The sequence below is a fragment of the Cynocephalus volans genome, chromosome 1 (assembly GCF_027409185.1).
Source record: "Cynocephalus volans isolate mCynVol1 chromosome 1, mCynVol1.pri, whole genome shotgun sequence".
NCBI lineage: Eukaryota > Metazoa > Chordata > Mammalia > Dermoptera > Cynocephalidae > Cynocephalus > Cynocephalus volans.
In genome coordinates this window covers 222366471-222394291 of record NC_084460.1, presented here as the reverse complement: position 1 = coordinate 222394291, position 27821 = coordinate 222366471, and the positions used below count along the sequence as shown (strand labels likewise).

The window sequence follows — 27821 nt, the reverse complement described above, 5'->3', positions numbered from 1 at the left end:
ATGACTTTCACCAGACTCAAGAACTACAATCACAATGTTTTGGGTAAATATGCAAAGGCCCTGAAGATTTGTTTGTTAATTTATTTAATTGACATTTATTGAGCATCTGCTATTTGGCAAACTCGGTGTGTGTAAGACTAATTCCAGCTATCCTCAAGGATTTCACAGTCAGTTGCAGAAGATAAAGGCAAAATGGCATTAAACTAAATGAATAAGCACATTATATGTACATACACAAAGGATGTGTTTGTGAAGATCAGGCAAAATAGGGTTGGGTAAAGTGATAATTTCTTCCATAGTGTAAAGAATAAGGCCCAAGGAATGTGGATCTGAGTTCCCGCAGCCCACAAAAAATTTCTCTTTGTCACCCCTTCATCTTCATGGTCACGCTTTTGTCCCTCACATCCAATACCTAATGCCCTGAGGCAATCTCTCTGGCTTCCCAAAGCATTAACCCACTCCATTTCACGACTGCATCAAAAGCCCCATGATCTTAGGGACACTAACAACAATCAATTAGAATGAATCTTCCTAGACCAATTTTCACAAATGAATCAATTAGTGATGTGGCATGTTAATCCTTCCAGGAGATGTAGAAGCATTAAGGCAGAAACATTTTTTTTAAAAATCAGCAGAAATACACTCAAAATTTAGGAAATATTGGTTACCCCACAGTCTGAGAGTTTGAAGTATATATTGAGTATCTACAATTCAGTTTTTTCAGTTTGTTACACATCCTTCTTGATGTACCCCTGATGCTATATAAAATTATTTCAAGTTTCACATGGCAAACATTTTTATTTTAATAGTTATGTGCACCTATTTGTGTGTGGATGCATGCGAGTGTATGTGCTTCTGCAGTTACTTATATGTAATTATGTTGAAAATAAAAGTAACATATTGAATGATAATAGCTTTGCACTTTAGAAAAATAAAACTGAGAAACTGAATATACAAATGGACAGTAGCCAGATCATATATGAAAATAAAACTCTGACCCACAGTCTGCAGCAATTAGCCCAGGACTCCAACCTGCTATCTACAAGTTGGACTTGTAGGAAGTCAGACCTATCTCTATCAACCAGTCCAGGAAGCCAGACAATAACCCCTGTAAATAATGGGTCCAAAATAGACAGCACTTGATAAATAACTGACAGCTTCTCTAATTTTTGCACCCACTTTCACCTTAGGACCAATGAGAGATAGCCAAATATGCACCCCTAACCAATGACATAGGATGCCCAGTTTCTAGGCTTCCACACACCAACAGCCTCCAATCAGGGCATACCTGAAGCCTTCCCTTTTTTCCACTTTCCAACTCCTTTGCTTGCTTTTGGATCTCTGCCAAATACAAGTGATGGTGGCTGACTCCCTTGCTATAAATAAGATCTGCATAAATAGCCTTTGCTTGTTCTCATTTGGGTAGTCTTCATTCTAAAATAAATATAGTACTTAAATCTGAAAAAGGAACTTAACTAAATAAAAATTTAATTAAATAATAGTACAGATGTACATGAATATTACAAAAATTATCACAGTGGTACACAAATGGGTAAAGTTTGGAAACACTGCCACTCTGTGCAATTCCTGTGCTAAACGCTGTCCTGTGCACAAAAACTTTCAGGGGAATGCTATGACAAGAATACGCTGGGCATGCTCTCACCTCAGGCCTTTACACTGGCCATTTCCTGTGCTTGGAATGATTCCTCACCCATGCACAAGACATGCTGCCTCTCCTCTTTGGATCTTTGCTCAAATGCCTTCTCCTTTGTGAGTCTCCTCTCTGACTATTCTGTTTTTAATAGAAATAATTTCTATCCTATCCTCTCCCCTACACACGCACACTGTCCTTTCCACCTTTTGTGCTTTATTTTCACCATAGCACTTAACATCATCCAACATACTGTGTATTTTATTCCTTTGTTTACAGCATATCTCCCCTTGTTTTTCTTTTTCTCTCAATACGGAATCCTCAACACCTAAAGTAGTGCCTGGCACTAAGAAAGTCTTGTAGGTAGGTAGGTAGGTAGGTAGGTAGGTAGGAAGGAAGGAAGGAAGGAAGGAAGGAAGGAAGGAAGGAAGGAAGGAAGGAAGGAAGGAAGGAAGGAAGGAAGGAAGGAAGGAAGGAAGGAGGCAGGGAGGGAGGGAGGGAGGGAGGGAGGGAGGGAGGGAGGGAGGGAAGGAAGGAATGGATCTCATCAGCTTTGGAAGGACCCAAGCTCAATTTCAACTCTGTCACCGGCTGTGGTAGACCTGGAGTTGTGTTGCCCACATCCCCGTCAAGGGATTACGTGTTGCCCCAGTTATCAGCTTCCTCAGGGTTTACCTCAGGTGCAGAGTCACATTACTCAGGGACACACTCTGAAAAGGCCACCAACTATCAGGGACCGACTGAGGCGGGAGTACGAAGGCGCATCAATTTCAACCCTACGTGAGCGGAATGTGCTCCAGAGCGCCCCCTGGTGTTGGCCATAGCTTAGCTGCGCCTGTATCACATTTCAATTTCTCCGCCCAAGCCTGCTTCCTTCCTCCTCTCTCCCAAAGGTGTTAAAACAAAATAAATACCCTGCACCCCACCTGTTTTTTTTTTTTTTTTTTTTTTTGCTTTGGATCCCAGTACAGGGATCCAAATCCTTGCCCTTGGTTTTATCATACCGCATTCGAACCAACTGGGTTAACCAGCCAGCAAATCTTAAAGGCCCTCTGAAAAGTTGTGAAGTGTTGTTAGAGTCAGCCCAGGAACAGCTTGTACCTCTCAGGGAATTTGCACACCCCTGCAGATCTATGTGAACAGGGCGTAAGAATCATTCAGTGTAGCACAGACTTCTGAGGAAGTCTGGCACACCCTTTGTGCACTCTCATATTATATTTAAGGCAACTCTGACCCTAACTTCAGGGCTCTATAAATAAACAATAGAGAATTGATAATAATAATTACAACAATTAATTGTTGGTTTTCTGGTGGATTCCAACCATTAGTAATGCCATAGGCAACAGCTATTACACTGTGGTTGTTCATTTCCCATACCTAGTTAACTACACTGTGCTGGGAAGCAAATTGCTGATTAATGATTGGATGAGTATCATATATATTCGGTACAGATTTTTGCCAGGTTCAGTCCAGTGACCCAGGAGTAAGAGACTTCAAGCCCTATTAATGAATTCCGTAAAATATAAAAAAAATCATAAAAAATATAGTTTTCATCATTCAAGAAGATGATTAGATTTTAAAATATGTTCAGTGGTTGCTAAGCTAAATAGAGAAAGGAAAATGCATTTTTTAAAATTAAAGTCAATGTTATGCGTGGTGACTTTACAGATAAATTGGTTATCTGGAATATTATGGTTATTCCTTTGTCAATAAATTGAGAAAGGGTCTAAATAAGTCACAAGGGTCCAAACAAGTGAATCATAATAATAAAAAGAAAAAGGGGCCAAATTACCTATGAACAAATATCATGACTTCTTAGGCCTCTTTCCTGTTTTGTGTTCTGTGGAAGGTACAAACAGTGGTTTTGCATATCCAGGAACCTATGAGCTGAGACTGGTAAGCTTTCAGAAAACCTCAACAGTTAACCACAATGTTAAGTGTTCTTTGAGTAAGAAACCAGAGATAGCTTTTCTCTGCAATTTGCAGGGGCAGACAGCCTCTGTGCCCAGCAATAGACACCCCGATGGCAATTAATTTGCTGGTATTAATGGGCAGAATGGTGTTCCCATGACCTTGTCATCATTCCTTCACTTGAGATCCTCTATCATCCATTCCTGTCCCCAAGACAAAGAACCTCCCTAATGGGTACAATCCAAATGTCAGCAGCTGCCTGACCAACACAGCTCTCATGTGACACACAGTCACACAGCACCAGAAGAGCAAATGTTCCCCTGAGGAAGATGTGACTTGACTATCTAGGGAAGGACTGAAAAGGAGTAGCACCCCAATCCACAAAGGATGTCATGGCATCCTAAGACAAGTGGCTCTGAGATGGACAGACTGGTTTATGACAGCAACAGGACAAAGGCTTAAGGAGTCCACAGTGATGCCACAACAAATACAAGCATCTGAAGAGCCGCTTCTAACCACAAGGCACAAAAGACCTAACTATTTCATCAAAATGCACTTTCAGAAAAAGCACAGAGTTTTTGTATAGGAAGGTCATGATAATCTTCAAAATGCTTGATTAAGACAGACAGACTGTAAAGAAGAGAGCTTGAGGTCAGTGGGAAAGGAAGAATACTGGATTCTCTATCCAGCTTCTTCTTCCCACTCGAGCCCAGTAATTTTTATTTTGTGAAAAGAGGATTATAGTGTTTTTGCAATGTAATACATTTAATTTCAGAGCCTCAGAATCTGTGCTTTTCAAGCTGAGGATGCCAACCCATTAGAAGGTCATGGAATCAATTTAGCATATTTTAAAGAAAGAATAGAACAGAACAGGATAGAGTAGAATAGGAAATATCAGAATGCATTATGCAGAGTAAGGAATTATTTTGGCACATTGTTTCAGTTGTAAGTATGCTTGTATGTATGTAATCTGTGAGTATGAACATGTGTATATATTTTGGTTAACTACGTAAATGTATTTATTACTCTGGCTCTTGGTTCTTTTAAAAAGTCTGAAAGCCACTACTCTAAATCAATTAGGAGAAGCTAGTAACCCTCACTCCCTTACGTCCACCCAGATAACAGAGACTGGATTTCATCATTACAGTCCTCATAAAGAGCCCATCAATAAAGGCACAGTGTTTTTAAAAAAGAAGAAAAGAAAATTTCTCTAAGGCACCAAACACTCCCCATGACACACCTGATACTTCAGATATATTTAGTTACTCACTGTGAATCCAACATCTGTTTTAACACCCACTTCTCTTATGCAAACATCTTCTATTTAATATGCCTAACAGCACACTTGGAACTGAGGCAATTATCAAGACTTTATAAAGTCTGTCTGATTTTTGGCCACATATCCATATGAAGAAAAGGACTCTGCGTATGTACTTTGATCAGAGCAGAGACACTTCACCCTGCAAAAATTTGGGGGTCCATGAAGGTGGATGGAAAAAAATTACACCTTTATTTGCACAAATATCTGATCGATTATCTAGCATGTGCCTCACTATGAATGTAGGCAACAAACCACAGTAAAATTGAGAGTATCTATGACTTTGCCCACTATAGAAATCATAGATAATTTCATAATGTATTAGTTATGGTAGATATCTAGAAAAATTATATTTATTACTACTTCCAAATTATAGTACTTACTAGATTTTCTGCTACATCTTGTTATTTGATGTGTTAATAAAGATGGGCATGAATTGTAATTGTTTAATTTAGTAACTATGTTACAATGTAATTGGTTTCCTTGGTAAACTTAGGTATTTTATTTGATGCATCTTATAGCGTTGTTCTGAGGGGTCTACAGGCTTTTCCAGCTACCAAAGAGGTCTGTATGTGGCATAAAAACGGTTAAGTGATTAGAGAAACTTATTACAAAGAGGAAAGCAGGAGGAACATAATTACCCAGAACAATCAGTCATGGAAGCTGCCTTGGAGTAAGTTATTGGAGCTATTTATACTAGAAACACTTGGACTGCCTAGAAGTTCTTCAGAACACCTCCAAATTCTCCCCACTAGTAAGGCTAACAAGAGGCCATGGAGAAGAAACTAACATTTAGTCACCTTGGCGACCTGAGACAGAGTTCCTGGCACTCAGTCCCTGGGAGGGTGGACAAGTTGGTCATTGGAAATAAGCCTTGCATTCTGTAGCCACCAATTTGCTACTTCTACAGGGCAACCAGGGTAACTATGATCAACCTGTAAACTACCCCTGATACCTAACAAACTAAGTCTGTGTGGAGAAGATCAAGGGGTTGCCAGGGATTCAGAGTTTGGGGATACCCTCAGCCATGTGACAGGCACTATGACTGGTTGTCCTTTAATCCTCTAAGTCATTCTATAACAAGATTCTATTATTGTATCTTTCATTTCATACTTTGAAGAAACTGAGGCTTAGAAAGGTGACTTAGACTGCCCAGAGTTACATGCTCTGCAGAGGCAGAGTCAAACATGGATCCCTGCTGCCCCTCTGCAGACCCTGCACTTTCCACCACTCTGCTAATCTGTCCACCCTCCTGACTCCAGCAGGGGCATGTCTCTGGGACCCAGAGAAGTAAAGTTGCCTACCTGTTTCATATGGGTGTGGGCATTTCTTGCAAACTACACTCATGTTGGAAATTCAGCAAAGTAAACTTAGCCTGGGAGAAAGATCAGAACACAGGAGCTGAGCAGCAGAGATCGTCCATCCTGACCCTACAAATAAATGGGCTTAATTTCCAAGTCTGCACCTTCTCCTCAAGGGAGGTAAGAGACCCTGGGAAAGAGGATAGAGGTAAAGCATCTACCTAACAATATTCTCTCCCAAAATATGTTGGGGGTGGGAGGCCCAGGCACTGTTCCCTCTAATCCTTTTGGCAGTTTTTCCCTGGGTCATACACAAACATGGATCAGTACTTGCTGAAAGCTCGGGAGGTACCTGCAGATCTCTGGTTCTCTGTCCTCAGAATTCTCTTGCCTTGGTCCCCTTGAACTTCAGCTCCATTTCCTCAACTTGGATGTCTGCCAGGCTCCACCTGGCTTCATCATCTCTGCACCACAGACTGGAAACTCTCTCAACACACGAAGTTAGGACAATCACAGGGCTCACCGTGATTTTCATCTCTAGGGAATTGCTTTCCTTCATCACCTGATAAGTATATTGAGGACTATTCTTTTATATATTTTGTCTGGTTTATTTTTGGTGAGAGGGCAAATCTTTACTCAAATTCTTTAGTCAAAATTTCTTATTAGATACCATTGAAATTTGTGTCCTATGACTTCACTATAATTTTTACTAAAGGTGAATTTTTTTAATTTGGGTTAATAAGATCTTATTTTCTCACTACTTATCCTTACGTTAACCTCTGTTACCTAAAATAAGCTAAAAGGATGTTCAACATAGTAGGAATTAAGAAACCGTAGCAGGCTGGTGGAGAATATACACAGCCAGGAATTTTTGTATCTTTGAATCACACTTATTATATGCACTGGGGTTCAGGCTTAATGACAAAAAAACAAAAAAAAGCAAGAAAGAGATTAACTCCAGAAAGAATATTCCAGCATTCCAGGGTCTTTAACTACTGGCATATGCTGAGTGGCACAGTCCTTCTTTCTCCTTTCAAGTCAGTGGGGTCCTATCAGTACGACAGATACAGCTACTGACTCACCAGGGATGCTGAGAATATTAATCTGGATCGATTAATCCAGTGCTTTTGGAAAAGTGCCATATTCTTGCTACATTATGAAAATTACCTAGAAACCACACTAGTGATGCGCTGTTGAATTCAGAAAATGAGAATGTCAACAAAAAACATAAAAATGAAAGATACTTCTTTACAAAATGTATCACATCCATTTATTCTGTCAGGCAAAGTTAGGTTCCCTTCATTTAGGACAGACTGCTTTGTGGCTTACCAGCAGAGTATGTATTTTATGGGTAGCAATAAAGTCTTATTAGGATAAAATCTTATTACAGCTAATGATGCTTAAATCTCTCTGTTGAAGTAGATGAGGTTGTCTTGCTTTGGAGGGATTTGGCAGGTAGATAGATTGATCAAGTGGAGAGAATTCAAAGAGGTGACTCTGCAGGCCCTGCTGGGTGCCCAGTCACTGCTGCCACTGTCCTCAACAGCTTCAGACACTGGCCTCAGTTCTCCTCTCTCCAGCCTCAAGGTCAGTGGTTCTCCAGTGTGGCCCCCACCAGCAGCCTCAGTAGCATTTAGGAACTTGTTAGAAATGCACACTTTTAGGCCCCACCCCAGACCTACGGAATCAGAAACTGAGTTTGGAGCCCAACAGTCTGCTTTGACAAGCCCTCTACTTGATTCTGATGCACGTGCAGGTTTGAGAACTGCTGCTCTACTACTTCATCTCACGCATAACAGGTATCACAGTTTAGCTGTCTTGTCTACTGATTTGTTTCCTGGTTTATTATCTTTCTCCCACTCTGTTACATATTAGAAACACCTGTGGAGAATTTTATACTCCTTACACCTGGGGTAAGAATGAGACCAGATAAATACAAACAGGGGAAGACAGCGACCATCCGTATTTTTTTAACTCTACTCAGGGGATTCCAAGGCACAGCCAATGTGGAGAACCACTGTCTGGACAAGGCCTGACCTTCAGCAGGGTGTACGTCAGTGGCTCTGCCCTGCACTCTGGGACTCAGGCTCATGTATTCCTTAGAAACAGGCTTTTGGGTCGTAGTTCTGGTAACCGGACTCCTGCCTTCTTCCTCCATCCAGGCCCCAGTCTGTGCCCCTGTTATGGTAAATGAGTTTCTGCTAACATCCCTGTCGTGGTAACCTGACCAGTGCTGCAATCCCATGGAAAGAGATGAGCTGTGTGTGTAAGTGTGACGACTTTGCGGTCAAATACATTGAATCCTGGCTCTTCCACTTACCAGCTGTGTGACATTTGCTGAGATCCTAAGAGAGAGTAAAAGTCACCTTAAATCCCACCACCTTGAAATAGCCACAATTAATATTTTATAACCAACCTTAATACATTACCTTATGCATGTGTATACAAGTATATACATACACATACATAAAATTTCACAAAAATGAAATTCTGTAACATGTGCTGTTTTTGTTAGTGTTGAAAACTTCCATAGTCCCCCCTTTTTTCCTCACTCCATCCTCTACATCCCACTTCTTCCCTATCCTCCAGCCAGGAAACTATTATTAACAACCTAGTCTAATTTTTAATGTTCCACGTTCACATAACCATATGCAAATACGCACACACACACACAGGGGTTTTTTTCCCCACATTCTTTGTTGTTTTCTAACAGGATATTTATATATATATAAATATTTTTCCCCCCTGCATCTTCCATTTTCTACTCAAAAACACATTGTGAAATTCCCTCCAAGCAACTAGTATAGATATATATAAAACTAACATTCTTTTTATTGGTTACATACTATTTTATACAATGAATTGTCAAAATGTATTAATGGACATTAACTTATTTCCAGAAAACCGTCGCAATAAACATTCTTGCAAGGGTGTGTGGGGGGAGGGAGAGACAGAAAGGGGAGTGTGGGCACATATAGTCTTACACACTGAAGCTCAGTTTCTATAGTATAGAGTTTCTTGAGTAGGATTGCTTTATGTGTACTCTGCTTATTGTGGATATGGCCACATTGTTTTCCCAAAAGGCTGTCATAACTCACATTTCCAGGAGTCCTGCACGGGAGTGCTCTTCCCCATATCCCTGCCAGCAGTAACTGTTGTCAGTATTTTTTAAATTTTTTCTAGTTCAATAGATGGCTCAGAAATGAGAACTCAGTGTTTAATTTGCATTTCTCTTATTTCTAGTGAAGTTTAAAAACTGTTTCATACGTTCATTAGTCATTTTAGATTTGCTCTTCTATGAATTATTTATTCACAACTTTTGAAAGTTTTTCTATTGGAGTGTTTGTCATTTGTTATCCATTTATAACAGTTCTTTTCCCATCATAGATATTTATCTTTTGTCTATTTTATAGAATGCATATTTTTCACAGTGCCTCATTTGTCCTTTGTTTATGAATATTTTGCCCTACAATTTTATAATCTATTCACATACGTCTATCTTTTTTTATGGCTCTTGACTTCCATATCTTAGTTAAAGGGTTTCCTTACTCTGGATTTTATTAATTTTCAGCTAAGATTCTTATTTTAAAAAAAAATTAAGCATTTGATGCAGCTGGGATTTATTTGTATTTATTATATAAAGTAAGAGACTGTTAGTACTTCCTTCCCCCCATATCTCTAGGAACTTTCCATGTGCTCTGGCACATTTTCAGCTGCCAGGGTCTGGATCTCTGTGCCTGAAAGCTTTTTATCAGACCTAAGAAAAGCCATTAGAAACATCCATGAAGGGCCGGCCCCGTGGCGCACTCGGGAGAGTGCAGAGCTTGGGAGCACAGCAGCCGCGGGTTCAGATCCTACATAGGAATGGCCGGTGCGCTCACTGGCTGAGCGTGGTGCGGGCAACACCACACCAAGGGTTGCGATCCCCTTACTGGTCACAAAAAGACTAAAAATAAAAAGAAAGAAACCAAACAGGAAATCAAAAAATTTTTTAAAAAAAGAAACATCCATGAAGCCAGCCCTACGTTTGACCCTCACCTGGGATAAGTCTGAGTTACGTGTTTTACATACTTTTCCAGAGTTTTTGATTGAATAATAAATACAATATATAATGTAATATTAATCACACCAAAAAAAGAAGATCCTGCCATTTGTGACAACATGAATCCAGTTGGCCAGTATCCAGCTGGCTTAAAAATGCACCATTTTTTTCCCTTTTTTGTCTGCGTTTCCTTTGCTTCCCTTCCTCACTCTATCAGCATTCTAGTCCTCCCAAATCAGCCTACTACTGTACTTGCTTTGGAATCCTTGCTCAGAATCTGCTTCCAGAAGAACCCAAACTAAGACAGAATCCAACTTTATTTTCTTCCAAATGAATAGGATAGTTGGGTTTCAACAAGAGCTCCTGCCAGCCGTGCATGAGAGTTTTTCAAAACCACATCCCACTTGGCAGTTTCCAGCTTTCTAATTTTTACCATTCTAAGAAGTATTAAGTGATACCTAATTATTGTATTAATTTGCATTTCTCTGTATGCAAAACTTGAATTTAATTTTGAGCATTTCTGTGTGTGCTTATTAGCTTTGGTACTTCCTCCTTTGCAAACTATTCATATATCCATTTTTCTCTTGGGGTGGCTGTCTTTTTGTTAATTTTCAGGACTTTCTGAAATGGGAAATATCTTATACTTTCTTTAGCCAATGTAATGAATTATGTTGATAAATTTCCTTATAATAAACCATTCCTAAAATAAGGCATATTTTGTCATAACGTATTATTCTTTTGATGCACTGCTGGGCTTTTATTTGCTAATTTCTTTTAGAAGTTTACATCTGTATTCATAAATGGTCTATAGTTTGGGTTGTCATTTTTGTTATTGTAGCTGCTACTGCTATAAATTTTTTTATCAGGTTTTACAGTATTAAATTGAATTGTGCTGGTATCATAAAAGGTATTGAGCATTTCCCATAATTTTTCTGAGCTATGGAATAATTTTAATAATATTAGAATTATCTGTTCTTTAGAGGTTAGTTGGAACCTAGCAGAGAAATTGTCTATTCATGGTGACTCTTCTAATGGTGGATATTTCATCAGCTTTCCACCCTTGTATCATAAATTTTTTAAACTTCATATTTTCCTGACGCTTCAACATGCCCACAAACAGGCTGCCAGGTGACCAGGTACAACAGTGTGACAAAACTGGTCTCTACCATGAGTTCCCCTTCTTGCCCTCCCTTGACTGTGAACTAGCGACATTCAAATGCACCAGCGAATTCCCTCATGCCTTTTGCTTGGGTACTCCACCCTGACACTCCCCTGCACCCCACCATTAAAGGCACTTATCCAGGGATATTCTCCTCTCTCTCTCTCTCTCTCTCTCTCAACTTCTGCTCCTTTGGTACTTTTGTATACCCCCCACCCCCCTCTGTGGGCCCATACACGGCCCCCTGCCTGGCTTACCATGCCTCTCTCCTCTAGGACCTGTGAATAGAACAGATCCTTTCATTTCATATGCCTCTCCAAGTATAATTTCTGAGGCTGTGTTAGCATAATCCTTAAAGATCCCACAAGGGGGATTTACTCCTCCATTTACAACACAACTTTCTTCGACAGTAATTGGTCTGTTCAAGTTTTCCACCACTGTGCTATATTTTGGTCCTTTATATTTTGTTGGGAATTCATCAATTTTTCAAAACTTTTAGATTTTCTCCCATAGAGTGAAACTTAGTGTTGTTAGACTAATATTTATGTTACCAACCTCATTAGTCACCTTGTATGTTTTTGTTTTTCCACTTTTATTCTTTAATCAGGCTTATAAAAAGATTATCTATTTAATTGAACTATTCAAATAACCAAATTATGGATTGAATTATTTATCATTTTACGGAAAAGATTATAAAGTTATTAATTCCCTCTTCCTACATTATTTTATTGTAGTATTATTTACTATGATGCTTTTCTTTTACTATTATACTTTTTATTTTACTATTATACTTTTTTTCTAATTTCTTAAGATCGATAATAAGTTCCTTGTTTTTTAAACTTTCTTCTTAATAACAAACATCATTGAAATTACACACATTTTCTTCTGAGTGCAGGTTCAGCTGTATTCCATAGACCATGGGATTCATTGTAATTGTTATCATTTTCAATGTAGTCTATAATTTGAGGCTTATTTAAGGGTGCATTTATTAATTATCAAAGTTGAAATATTTTGTGTTTATGTTTACATTTATTTTATTGGATTATGGTCAGACAAATGTCCTCTACAAAGCTCAATTTTTAAATTGGTAAGTTAGTTAAGCAAACAAATAAGAAAGTGATTGGCCCTGAGCAGAGTACATGATTGTGATGAGAAAAGATGGCAGACGATGGAAGAAGGCAGAAAATGCCCGTCTTGCACCATTTCCACTTCAGAGCACGTAGTACTTGAAACTCAGGCTGTGTTTGGGGTCTTGTGACCTACTGACAGATTTCTCAAGCAATGACAATTTAATGCCCCTCTGGACTTACAAATTCTTCAGTCCTAGGTTCTGCTTTATAGAGTTGCCTATCAGGCGGTACTATTCAGAAGTAGTTCAACTTAGTGGAAAAGAGCTCAGGATCTGAAATCAGACTGAATAGTTTCAAATTCTGGCTATGTCCTTACTGGATGTGTGATTTTTTGACAATTAACTCAACCTATGTCTTATTTTCCCTTTCTGAAATGCAAGGCTAACAATTATAATACCTTCACAAAGTTAACATTAGAATATAGTGAGATAATATGTGTGTTGGTCAGAAATTTTTGAAACCCAATTTAAGAAATGAAAAGGAGGCCCACAAAAATTGTTGGTATAAGGCACAGATGAATCTACAAGTTTGAATGATGTCATCATGCCCTGTCTCCATCTTTTGCCTCTGATTCTCTGGGCACTAACCTCATTTTCTGGGCACTAAGCTCCTTACTACAGAAGAGTCTTCCTCTTCTACCTAGGGAATATAATCACACATGACTACAGACAAATCATTCCAACTAAGTAACCCAATAAAAATAAAGATTATCTTTCCTCAAGGATGTCTATATCAATCCCAGGGAAGACATTTAATTGTCCCTTCATGGAGCACATGTCCACATTTTAACAATCACTAATAAAACGGGATATTGTTTAATATGTCCATTCCTGTGGCTGGGAGAAGGGAGAAAAAAAACATGTAGACTATGGGAAGTACACATTCCCCAAAAATAAGTTACCAGAAAGGGAGAGAAAAGAGCAAATAAAAACAACAAAAGACTTCCATTACAATTTGTAAAATACTTAGTGCAGTGCTTAGATATACTGTATTAAAGACCTAATTAATATTGTCCATTTTATCACTACACTACCACATATTAAAATTTCCTGATGGTAATTGGATACCATGTAATGCCTGTGGCTCCAGACTAAACTTGCTACAGTACCAGAGTTAGGCGTGTTCCCCTGCCCATGGCCAACCTGCCACTGAATCTAGCTCTAGTTCTGAGCCACTTGCAATCTGCTCTGGCCCATGCAGTTAAGCTCTGCTAAAAGCATGTTCACTGTTTTTCAAAAAATGCTATAGACAGTGTTTCAAATAACAAAAAGTTTTAACATGTACTTCTCCTGTGAATCTGCTCCATTAGTAATAGACTTGATTATTAAAATTAAATTTACTTCTGTCCATGTTTGTATTAGTCCATTTCTGTTGCTTATAAAGAATACTTGAAACTGGGTGATTTATAAAGAAAATGAAATTTATTGCTTACAGTTTCTGAGGCTGGGAAGTACAAAGTCCAGGGAACATATCTGGTGAGAGCCTTGATGGTGGCAATAGTAATGGCAGACTTTCACATGGCAGAAAATGAGAGAGCAGAGAAAGACTAACCTCTCATGTGCTCTTCTTTTAAAGCCCTCAGAACCATGCCCCTGATCACCATTTTTAATCCATTTCCTATGGCATTGTCCTACAATCTAATCATCTCTTCAAGGCCCCAACTTTCAATTACCGTAATAGGACTTTCCACCCTCTTTACATTCTCCCAGTGAGGACTAAGTTTTGGGGGGACATTCAACCCAAGAAAATGTTGAAATAACTGGTACTATATTTGTTCTTCTACCATAAAGAACTACAAAACTGAGCAGAAACAGATGTTTTCAAATATTGAAAATAGTCAGCATAGGACTTAGATCATCGATGGAAAAAAAAAGAAGCAAACAAGTAAGAATCACCCTGGCCTTCTGCTAGAAGTATTTTTTTGCTCATGAAATAGAAAGGGAAAAACCCGAGTAGATCATGGCGATCAATCTAAATTGCAAATTGCTAAGTCAGAGTTTGGACTTTAAGGAGACTGGCACAGCTGAGATATTTGAGACAGAGTACACTATAGGAGGGAGGAATTCAAAAAAGTATTTCAGAAATCTGCATAAGAATCTCTTTGTTGCTGAATACAAACTCCATGAGGCCAAGGAAGAGCCTACAGCTGTGTGCTGACTCATTCTCAGAGCTTACATAGGACTGATAGATGTTCAAGTTCCAATCAGCCAGAGTGGAAAAACCTGCTGAAAACCTAGCAAACAGATTGAAAATCTCTGAAGGGTGGTGACTTAAAGCAAAGAAATCCAGCCCTAATGTAAATACTATTCCAAATTTACCCACAAAAAAACCTAAACACAAGACAATAAAGGGTATAGCTGATCTGCCAGTTATGAGGATATTTCAAAGAGTTTGTAGAAAAATGGAATTGAAAGATAATTATGAATCTTTCCATGAACTTTCTGAAGTACTGTCATACTTGAATGGCTGGTAAAATGAAGTGCAACATTCTTTAAAGGAAGATAAAATTGAAACTCTCATCACTAACATTCACAATATCTTAGATCCAATAAAAAAATGGAGAAGCAAAAAAGAGAAAAGTGTTAATAAAACTAGACAAATCAGTAAATAATAACAGACTCCCAAATGGCAGAGATAATGACATATCAGACAAACATATTAAAACAGCTATTATAAATATTCAAAAGAATTTAAATAAAAACATGAAAATAATAAAAAAAAATGCATATTATAAAAAAGCACTAAGTGACACTAAATAAAATTTTTAAAGATGAAAAATACAGTTTTGGGGGGAAAATTCTTTTTTTTTTTTTTTTTTTTAAAGATGACCGGTAAGGGGATCTTAACCCTTGACTTGGTGCTGTCAGCACCACGCTCACCCAGTGAGCTAACCGGCCATCCCTATATGGGATCCGAACCCATGGCCTTGGTGTTATCAGCATCACACTCTCCTGAGTGAGCCACGGGCCGGCCCTTTTTTTTTTTTTTGTCTTTTTTGTGACCAGCTGCACCGCGCTCAGCCAGTGAGCGCACCGGTCATCCCTATATAGGATCTGAACCCACGGCGGAGCGCTGCTGCGCTCCCAGCGCCACACTCTCCCAAGTGTGCCACGGGTCCAGCCCTTGAAGGAAAAATTTACTGGATGTACTTAACAGTAGATTACATACTATAGAAGAAAAGACCAGTGAACTTGAGGACATAAAAATAGAAACTATTCAAAATAATGCAAAAATTTTAAAGGTTGGGTTATTTTACATTAATAAAACCTCAATAACCTGTGGGACAATATCAAGCAGTCTAACATGCATGTAATTAGAGTACCAGAAAGGCAAAAGAGAAAGAGAAGAGAAAGAAATATTTAATGACATAATAGCCCAAAATTTCCCAGTCTTGAAAAATATAAACAAACAGATTCAAGAAGCACCATGAACCGTAAACAGAAACAAAGAAAACCATATCAAGTTATATGGTAATCAAATTACTGAAAATCAGTAATTAAAAAAGAGACTCCTAAAAGCATCCAGGGAAGAAAATAGGCATACAACATGGGGAAACAAAGATAAGAGTGACAATGGACTTTTCTTCAGAAACTATGCATGAGAGGGCAATGCAATGACATATTTAAACTCTGGGGTGGGGAGGGAAGTTTCATCAGCTTAGCATTCTGTATCCAGTGAGAATATCCTTCAAAAATGAAGGATATAAAATGAAAACATTTGATTTTCATGCAGAAGCTGAAAAAGATTCAGTCAGCACCTGAACTACAAGAAGAATGCAGGTGGCAGAAAAATGATACCCTATAGAAACACAAATATACAAAGAGCAATAAAGAGTGCTGGAAATGGAAAATACGTTGATAAATTTAAAATTTATTTTTCTCATTTTTAAATTTTTGTAAAAGTTTATTGATTTTAGTAATAATAATCAATGTATTTGGGGGTTTATAATACATGTGGAAGAGAAATGTAACAAAACAACAACAGAAAAGATAGGAGAGAAGAAATTGAATATACTTTTGTAAGACTCTTACATCATATATCAAATGGCATAGTATTATTTGATGGTAAAGAGTGATAAGTTAATGTGGATACTATAAATCATAGTAACCACTAAAAAATATATAGTTATAGCTAATAAGCCAATAGTGGAGATGAAATAAAATAATAAAAAAATACTCAATTAATGCCTAAAAGGTTAGGAAAAGAGAATAAAAGGAACTAAAAGCAGAAGGGAAAAATGTAAAACAGTATCAAGATTATAGACCTAAATCCAATCATGTAGATAAATATAATAAATGTAAATGGTTAAACACTGCATTAAAAGACTGAGATTGTCAGGCAGAATTTTTTTAAAAGCAAGTACAATAATATATTACCTATAATAAATTTACTCTAAATATAAAGACACAAGTTAAAAGTAAAAAAAAAATTATAAAAGATATACCATTTTATCCTAAACATTAGAAAATTAGAGGGACTACATTGGCATCAGACAAATTAGACTTCAGCACACAAAATATTACCAGAGGTAAAGAGGGTTGTTTTATAATGATAAAAGGGTTAATTTGTCAAGAGGACATAATAATCTTAAATGTGTCTGCACATAATCATAGAACTTCAAAATACATGGAGCAAAACTCATATAACTGAAAGGAGGAATAGAAAAGTCTATAATTATAGTTGAAAATCTCAACACTCCTGTCTCATAATTGATAAAACAAGTAGGCAAAAAATCAGCAAGAATACAGAAAACTTGAGCAAGACTAATCAACTTGACTTAATTGATAGTTACAGAACACTACATCCAACAACTGTAGAATAGACATTCTTTTAAAGTGCACATGAAGATTTACAAAAAATGCCATATATGTCATAAAACAAATCTCAATAAACTTAAAAACATGGGAATGATAAAAGTATGTTTTCTGAACATAGCAGAATTAAATGTAAAACCAACAGTACATAAAAATATCCAACAAACTAGGAATAGAAGGGAACATCCACAACATGAATAAAGGACATTATGAAACATCCACAGCTGACGTTATTACTCAATGACGAAAGACTGAAAGCCTTCCCCCAAGATTAGGAACAAGTCAAGGATTCCTGCTTTTGCCAATTCAACACTAAGCTGGAGCAATTAGCTGAAAAAGGAAATTAAAGGGATCCAAATTGGAATTGAATAAATAAAATCACTCTATTCATAGCTGATGTGTTAATTTTAGGTGTCAATTTGACTAGATTAAGGAATGCCTAGAAACGTGGTAAAGCATTATTTTGGGTGTGTCTGTGAGGGTGTTTCCAGAAGAGATTAGCATGTAAGCCTGAGTGGACTCAGTGGGAAAAACCAGCCCCCAGTATGGGCAGGCATGATCTGCTAGGGCTATGGAGAGAACAAAAACAAAGGAAAAGGCAAATTTCTTGTTCTATTCACTGCTGCTGGGATACAGTCTTATCTCCTGTTCACAGACATCAGAACTCAAGAATCTTCAGCCTTTGGGTTCCAGGACTTATACCAGTGGCACCTCTGGCTCTCAGGCCTTTGGCCTCTAACTGAGAATCACACCTGGTTCTGAGGCTGATGGTCTTGGACTGAGCCATGCTACCAGGATTCAGTTTGCAGATGACCTATCATGGAACTTCTCAGCTTTCACAATTGCGTGAGCCAATTCCCCTAATAAATCCAGCTCTCATGTATTTATATACATATCCTATTGGCTCTGTCTCTCTGAGGAACCCTAACTAATACAGATGACATGATCCTATGCAACAGTCTGAGTGTTTGTATCCCCCAAAATTCGTATGTTGAAATTCTAATCCCCAAAGTGCTGGTATTAAGAGGTAGAGCCTAGTTCACAATGAGTTAACTAAAATTTTTTAAAAAGAGGTGGAGCCTTTGAGAAGAGATGAGGTGGAGTCCTCATAAAGGGTATTAGTGTCATTATAAAAGAGAACTCAAAGAGCTATCTCATCTCTTCCACCACACAAGGACACAGCAAGAAGGTACCATCTATGAAGCATAAAGCAGGTCCCCAGCAGACACCGAATCAGCCTATGCCTTAATTTTAGAATTCCCAGCCTCCAGAACTATGAGAAATAAATTTCTGTTGTTTATAAACCACCCAGTTTATGGTATTTTGTTATAGCAACCCAAATGGACTGACACATTATATATAGAAAATCTTAAAGAATCCACAGAAAAACTAAAGTTGCTGGATACAGATCAACATGCATAAATCAATTGTATATCTATAGAAATAAACAATGAAAAAAGGTAATTAAGAAAACAGTTCCATTTACAATAGTATCAAAAAGATTCAAATACTTTGGAATAAATTTGACCAAGAAGTTGCAATGCCAGACTCGTACACTGGAAAGTATAAAACATTGCTGAAAGAGATTAAAGAAGATCTAACTAAATGGAAAGACATTCATGTTCATGGAATGGAAGACTTAATATTGTTAAAATGGCAATACCTTCCAAAGCAATCTACAGATTCCATGCAATCCCAGTCAAAAATCTCAATGGCCAGGGGCCGAGCCCGTGGCGCACTTGGTAGAGTGCTGCGCTGGCAGCGCGGCGACGCTCCCGCCGCGGGTTCGGATCCTATATAGGACTGACCGGTGCACTCACTGGCTGAGTGCCGGTCACGAAAAAACGACAAAAAAAAAAAAAAAATCTCAATGGCCATTTTGCAGAAATGGAAAAGCAGATTCTAAAATTCATATGGAATTTCAAGGGACTCCAAATAGTCAGAACAATCTTGAAAAAGAATAATAAAGTTGGAGGACTCACACCTCTGGGTTTCAAAACTTACTGCAAAGCTACAGTAATCAAAACAGTGTGATACTGGCATAAAGACAGACATATAAATCAATGGAATAGAATTGAGTCCAGAAATAAACCCATACACCCATGGTCAACTGATTTTCTTTTTTTTTTTTTTTTTTTTGACCGGTAAGGGGATTGTAACCCTTGGCTTGGTGTCACCAGCACCGCGCTCAGCCAGTGAGCACACCAGCCATCCCTATATAGGATCCGAACCTGCGGCGGGTGCATTGCTGCACTCCCAGTGCCACACTCTCCCAAGTGAGCCCCAGGGTCGGTCCATGGTCAACTGATTTTCAACAGTGGTGCCAAGACCATACTATGGAGAAAGAATAGTATTTTCAACAGGAAGAAAATATATGGTAAATCTTCATGACTATGGGTTTGGCAATGGATTCTTATAGGACACCAAAAGCACAAGCAACAAAAGAAAAGACAGATAATTGAACTTCAACAAAATTTAAAATATTTGTGTATCCAAGGATACTATCAAGAATGTAAAAAGACAATCCACAGAATGGGAGAAAATACTTACAAATCATATATCTCATAAGTGTCCAGTATCCAGAGGACTCTTACAGCTCAACAATGAAAAGACAACCCAATTTAAAAATGAGCAAAGAACTTAAATAGACATTTTTCCCAAGAAGATATACAAATGGCCAACATGCACATGAAAAGATGTTCAACATCACTATTTAAGTCAAGTGCACAGATATGATGGGGGGGAGTGGAGGGGGTAGAGAGGAACAGGTAAAGGGGCATGAAAATCAAGTACGATATATTTTGAGAAGTAAAATAAAATAAAAAGATGTTCAACATCATTAGTCATGGAGAAATGCAAATCAAAGCCACAGTGAGATACTATTTCATATCCACTGGGATGGCTACAATCAAAAAAATAAAAAATAAATATTGGCAAAGATGTGAAGAAATTGAATCCCTCATACATTGTTGGTGGGAATATAAAATGGTGTAGCCACTATGGTAAATAGTTTGGTAGTTCCTCAAAAAGTAAATCATAGAATTGTCATATAACCCAGCAATTCCACTCCTGGGCATATATGCCCAAAAGAATTGAAAACAGGTATTCAAACAAAAACTTGTACACAAATGTTCATAGCAGCATTATTCACTGTATTAGTTCATTTCTGTTGCTTATAACAGAATACCTGAAAATGGGCAATTTATAAAGAAATTAAATTTATGTCTTGTAGTTTAGAGTCTGGGAAGTCTATGGTCCAGGGACTTTATCTGGTGAGGGCCTTGCTCTTTCTGGGTACTCTACAGCAGTGCAGGGTATCACATGTCAAGAATAGCCTGAGCAAGAGAGCTCACCTCCTCACTTGCTCTCCTTTTGAAGCCATCAGAACCATGCCCATTACTCCATGAATGGATCCATCCATTCACAAGTGCATAGTCCTCACAGTCTAATCACCTTTTAAATGCCCCACCTTTCAAATATCATAATTGGATTTCCCACCCTCTTAATACTGTTACAATGCAGATTAAGTTTCCAGTGCATGAATATTTGGGGGACATATTTAACCCATATCATTCACAACAGACAAAATTTATAAACAACCCAAATGTCCATCAACTGACAAATGAGTAAACAAAATGTGGTATATTCATACAATGATGTATTATTCATTCATAAAGGGAAATGAAGTATTGATGGCTGCTACAACATGGAGGAACCTCAAAAGCATTAGCTAAGTGAAGGAAGCCAAATATAAAAGGTCACATATTGCATGATTCAACTCATATATAAAATATTTAGAATAGGTAAATCCATAGACAGAAAGAGATTAGTGTTTGCCAGAGGGAAAAATGTGGAGTGACTACTTAAATGGTACAGGGATTCTTTTTGGTGTGATAAAAATATTTTGGTACTAGACAAAGTGATGAATACACAACATTCTGAAGGTACAGTCAACTGTACACTTTAATATGGTTAACTTTATGTTATGTGAATTTTATCTCAATAACAAAAAGAAAAGTGGAATATCCCCAGTTATTTGAAAATTAAACAAAACACCTGTAAATAATGCTTGAGTCAAAGAAGAACTCATAGGGAAATTAGAAAACATTCTAACTGAGTGATAGCAAAAACACAGTATATTAAAATTTATGGGACTTAACAGCAGTGTTTAGAATAATATTTATGATTTTAAATGCTTATATTTAAAAAGAATAAGAGTCTAAACCAATGATCTAAGCTTCTGTCTTAATAAGCTGGATAAGAATAAGAGGAAAAATAGGTTCACCAGTTAATTCAGTTGGTTAGAGAGTGGTGTTATAATACCAAGGTGAAGGGTGCAGATCTCCATACCAGCCAGCCACAAAAAACAAACAAACAAAAAAGATAACAAGAATAATAAATAAGAGAAAATATTAAATCCAGAGTAAGGAATTTTTTTTTAATTACAAAGATAAGAACAGAAATCAATAAAATTTAAAATGAAAAAATAGAGAAAGTCAGTAAAATCATAAGCTGTCTCTTTGAAAAAATCAATGAATTTACAAACTTCAATCAAGTCTAATCCAGAAAAAAAGAGAAGACACAAATTACCAGTAATAAAGATAAAAGAAGGGACATTATTATAAATCCTACTAATATTAAAAGCATACTAGGAAATTATCATGAAAAACTTTATAAATAAATAAATCTATTAGATAAAATGACAAATTTTTTGAAAGATGCTGGCAGATTATATTTTTCAAAATTAGTATAACAATTTTTCTCATCCTACCTGCTCTACCAAAACTTTCCTCTCCCCCATCAAGAGATGAAGTCTGTGTCTCCTAACCTTGAACCTCAGCAGGGTTTTGCAACTGCTTCTACTAATAGAAGACAACAGAAGTGATGCCATGTAACTTCAGAAGCTAGGTCATAAAAGGCAAACACAACTTCAAGCTGACTCCATCAAAATTAAAAAACCTCTGCTCTTCAAAACATACCACTATAAAATAAAAAGACAAGCCACAAACTGGGAGAAAATATTTGCAATACATATATTTGACAAAGGACTTATACCCAGAATATTTAGAGAACACTTACAACTCAATAAGAAGACAACTCAATTAAAAAATGGGCAAAAGATTTGAACAGACACTACATAAAATAAGATAGACAAATGACCAATAAGCATATGAAACAATACTTACAAAAGGATAGATATTTATGATTTCATTTATATGAAATTCTAGAACAGACAAAAGTAATCTATAATTTCAGAAAACAGATAAGCTGCTGCCTAGGGCCAGGAGCAGAGTCAGTTGCAAAGGCAGTTGACTGTAAAGTGGCATGAGTAAACTTTTGCAAAGAGTGAAAATTTTCTATATCTTAAATGCAAATAATAATACATTTTAAAGTGATGCATTTCGTTATGTTAAATTTACCTCAAAAAAGTTGTTTGCAAGTTTATATCATTGAAGTGGTTTAAAAGAGTAATTTAGAGATTGATGTTTCATTTTTAAGACCTAATAAACTATTTAAATGTTAACATATAGCATTTGCTACATATTAATGAAGGTTCAGAATATCTATACTTTTTTTTCTAAGAGCAAAGGCTGTATATTCCAATAAAATAAGACTAATTATTATCTACAAAGATATTAAACACCTTAACTGTGTTCTTATGTGTCCCTGATTTTTCCTTTTTATAAACAATTTGTCACACAACCTAAATGAGGAGCTGGGGAGAAAATAGCTTCCTACGTCAAGCAGTGAAACATTTTTGGTGCTTTCCCCTGACACTGCAGTACTTCGGATCTCTGAGTAAAGGAATGGCAAGCAGGATGGGTTTCCATTAGGTTCACATATCACAGACAACCAGTGCTATTTAAAATCTACTCCTTTCCCTCTTCTTCCACTTTCTTAGAAACTTCCTAGTGGTGCTGACCATGAAACAAGCAAACTTTTACATCAAACCAAGCAGTGACAAGGAGCTGTGCAGTGACAAAAGAACAGTGGCTTCTGAACAGATGATTATTTACGTTATTAAATGGAAGACAGCCCCAAAATAGATATCACTAAACATGTTTTTATATGAATATTGAAAATATCAGTAAAATATATGATATTATTTTAATAATAATAATAGCTAATTCTACTATGATACTTATGAGGGAAGAATTATTCTGAGTCGTATGTTGAGTTGTTAAATTTGACAGTAACCGTGGGAGGCAGGTACACTCCCTTTATCCCCATTTTACAGACAAGCAAAATGAGACATAAAGAGACTAAGTAACTTGCCCAAGGTTATACAGCTAATAAATAGCACAGCTGGGGTTTAAACCCAGATAATGTTGCCCAAAGTCTTAGCCCTTAACTGCTATTCTACTTGCCTCTCCAATGACTATTGAACCAACATTTGATACCTGTGAATAGCAAGGATCTGGATTCTGACTTGTATGATTTTGAGATAAGAGTTCTAGATTACTGTTCTAGCCTATTCCCTGTGTTTAAGTATGTATAAACAAATATATCTTTATCTATGTCTATACACAGACAAACACATTTAAAATATCTACATACACGCACACACACATATATAATCAGCCAGAGACCTGAACACATGGGAGGAAAGCAAGATAAAAGGTGATAGGTGATGACTACAAAGGAGCCACACTTCCTAAAAGATCTCTTCCTTCTCTCTTTTCCTATAGTATTTTCTTTCTCCCACACTCGTGGTACATCCCATATACTGCATTTAGATTGTAATTATTTGTGTATTTATCTTAGTGCCTCTACTCCTGCATGAGCTGGGACCATGTTTAAAGCACATACCTAGTGCATTACCTTTCATACAACAGCTGCTAATAAACATTCATTTTTGTTTCCTCTGACATTCTAAACCTGATACAGCAGAAAAGTATCTGAAAACAAAGCTCACTGCCAAAAGTAGTCAGTATAGGAAGGCAGATATGAGAGTGCAAGAGTCCGAGGACACATTTTTACTCTAGTTGTGATCATAGAATAGCAGAAAGGCCAAAATAGACCTTGATTTTCTCCTGCTTCTGCCATGAACTATATTACCTTAGTGGGGTTACTCATTCTCTCCGAACCTTAGTATTCTTATCTAGTAAATGTGCTTTGACAGTTTTAAATAGAATATGGAGTATAAAAGTATTAGCACAGAAAAAGCACCTGATAAATTCACCCCTCCCACATAGGTAGATAACCTCCAACATAGGTGTCACAAATTAAATGCTTGTAAAAGAGTAAAATCAGCTGAGAACAGAAGACTGTATGAAGTGACATTTAGGAATATAGACCCAATGTTGCCATATCTTCCAGTGATGGAAGTGAAACAGAAATATGGAATTTTAGGTAAAATTTCTCCATGTTTAGTTTAAATGTAGACAGTGAAGTCAAAATAATCAAAGCACTATATTTGCCAGTACTGTAAAGTCAAAAAAAACTTGTCTGCTGCCCTGCACCATCCCAAATAGGCCATGGGTTTGCTTCCTGTACTCACTAAGACAAAAAAAAAAAAAAAGCTAAAATTAGCACCTGCAATACAACCTGAATTTAAGTATGTGTAAACAAATTTATCTCTAATTATTTCTGTGTACACACACACACGCACACACACACACACATTTTGTGGCAGATATACAGTTCTTGGGACATATTGTCAGAAACTACCTGCCTCATTTTCTCTCTCTTCAAACTGATGACACGATTTAAGCTAATCTCAGTAGGAGAAATTATTATATTAAGTTTCTCCTCCATTTAGTTAGACAAAAATTCTGCAACACAAGGTCAGAGTCATCCTGCCTTAGCCATTCTCCTGCGTCTTTAACAACTGCTTTTGTGCCCAGATGGTCAGAGTCACAGCCTTTTCCAATACACATGTGCTTCCCCATTTCTTCTGGCTCCTTTCTTCTTAAGATAAGTGACAATTTTAAAAGGCTAATTAAGAACCTTTCTGCATATGTCCCATTTAATTAGCTTCTGTCAACCTTGATTATACTCAAATTTTTAAAGTTACACTTTACTTGCATTTATTCTGCTTGTATGAATAATGTGAAATAACAGAGGACAGCTATTGTTCTGAGCTTATCCAGTGAATGACTATATTGTAATAAAGAAATTATCAGAATAACATAAATGCTAACCCAGAGACTCTTTAATATGAATATATTTCATATTGATGAACCTCTATAATTTCTGTGCATGTTTAAGGTCAGTGGAGTAATTTTTCTTTGGCATAACAGTTCCCAGTGACTGCTTTGGAATTTCTTAATATGAAGGTGACTGATGGAGAGGGAAGCTTCTAAAATTCTAATGCTTCTCAAATTCTGGTGTGTATAAGATTCATCTGTGGAGCTTGTTAAACATTCAGATTCCCTGTCCCCACCTGCTTCTGTGTCCTTATTATCTCTGACCCTCAATATTCTCATGTATAAAATGGGAATTAGGTCTACATTAAAGGTATTTGAGAATTTAAAATAATGACTGTGAAAGTCTTAGCATGGTACCAAATATAGAGTATCTACACAGTCCCAGGATTCTGATTCAGTGAGTCTGGTGCCAGGTCTAGAAATCTGTATGTTAAAAACAAGGATTCCCCTTCCCTGTACATCCTTTTGCAGGTGGTCTGGGAACTGATCATGTATTGAGATACTGTTCCTTTAACTCTGCGTCTCTAAACATTGATTCCCAACCTCGGCTCTGCATCAGAATTACCTATGGAGCTTTAAAAACTATAAATCCTTGGTTTTCACTTCCAGCAATTCTAACACTGCATGTCTGGCAAGGTCCCCCAGCATTCTGAAAGTTTTTAAAACTCCACAGGTGATTCCAATATTAGCCAGAGTTGTGAATCGCTACTTCAAAGTCTCCAAATATTTTTGTCCATATCCATAGTGGGAAAAAAATTCAGCATATATCTGTATATGTATATTTGTTTATAAGATATAAGCCAGTTTTGGTGTACTGTATACTATACAGCATATTACATACTGAAAAAATATATAATACAAAAATAGAAATACAAAAATGGCAATTTTCAAAATAAGATAAAACCGATCAAAATATATTAACATTTTTTATTTATCAATACCATCAAAATATCTTTTGCTTTCAGTTAAAAAAAAATTATTTTTGATTAGATTCCAGAAATTTAGTTCTTAAATGTTTGCTAACCACAATGGCTTTGCCATGCCACTAGCTACAATCTCATGGCATAATATACACTCTGAAAATAGCTCAAGGCACAATATACACTTAATATGTAACCATGCATCCGAAAACATACATAATTAATGATAGTAGATATAAAGTCATATTTCAAAGAGTCTTCTAAATAATTCTAATCTTTTTGGCTGACTGCTTATTAGATCTGATTAGATTGTCACTATTTTTTTACCTTGCAATATGCCTAATAAAGGGCTTGCACTAGGAGTCAAAGAAATGTTGACTGACATTTTCTTGTCTGCTTGTGTTTGTATTATTAATATTATTTCTAACTAGTAAGTTTTTTGCAGGAATCTTTTGAAGTCATATAATGCTTACTAAGGAGTCTTTTTAAGGCTCTGCTACATAGTCAGACTCTTGGACTATCTTGGGCCAGGCTTGTCTTCAAATTCATTCAGATGGATATAGGCTAGGAATCCCAGCCTGTCAGAGGGCAGAGGTAGTCTTTGCTCTTCTGCAGAAGTCCCTGAGCAGTCCTTGCTGCATTCCAGGGACTGGCCTCTGACCTCCCTGTGTGACAGCTCTGGTTCAAGAATATGAGATCCAAGTCGCTAACCAACATCTGGACCCACAGCAGCGGCAGTGGCGATGGACGGCTTAGAGAGAAAAGGGCTTCACTTTGTACTTCTACTCAGCCTCTGATGCTGCAGAATTTGATGCTATGGTGGGATATTTAGAGGATATCATCATGGATGACAGGTTCCAGTTATTACAGAGAAATTTCATGGACAAGTACTACCAGGAATTTTAAGACATGGAAGAGAATAAACTAACAAATATATTTCTTTATATAGTAGAAAAGTATATTGAAGAACAGCTGCTGGAGCAGATTCCTGGATTTAACATGGTGGTTTCACAACAACATTACAGCAACATAATGATGAAGTGGCTGATGATATACTTGACATGCTGCTCATCTTTATGGATTTCCCGGCCTTTAAAGAAATGTTTCTGGGCTACAGAGCAGAAAAGAAGGCCAGGGACTGGACATAAGCTATAGTTTAGTGGCAACTTTGTTGTGCAAATCATCTTCTCTGCCAGATTCCCAGAACAACCTGTGGCACTAGGTCTCACCTCCAGGCAATGAATGGACTTATTCTGGATGTCACTTGCCCAATAAGCTGGGAGAGGCTTCAGTTACTGGTGACAGAAGAATACATCTTGGAACGACTGACTCTGTTCTACAACTCTTCATTCATGTTAAGTATTGATAGGTCAAAAAACAAATGGCCTGAGGTGAGTCTCTGCCCCCAAGAGAGGACAAAGCTGC

At 37.2% G+C, this 27821-nt stretch overlaps 1 pseudogene; it reads left to right on the top strand.

Moving 5' to 3' along the window:
• LOC134369249 (ADP-ribosylation factor-like protein 2-binding protein) lies at positions 1–27618 on the top strand (annotated as a pseudogene).
• Positions 27619–27821: the final 203 nt, after the last annotated feature.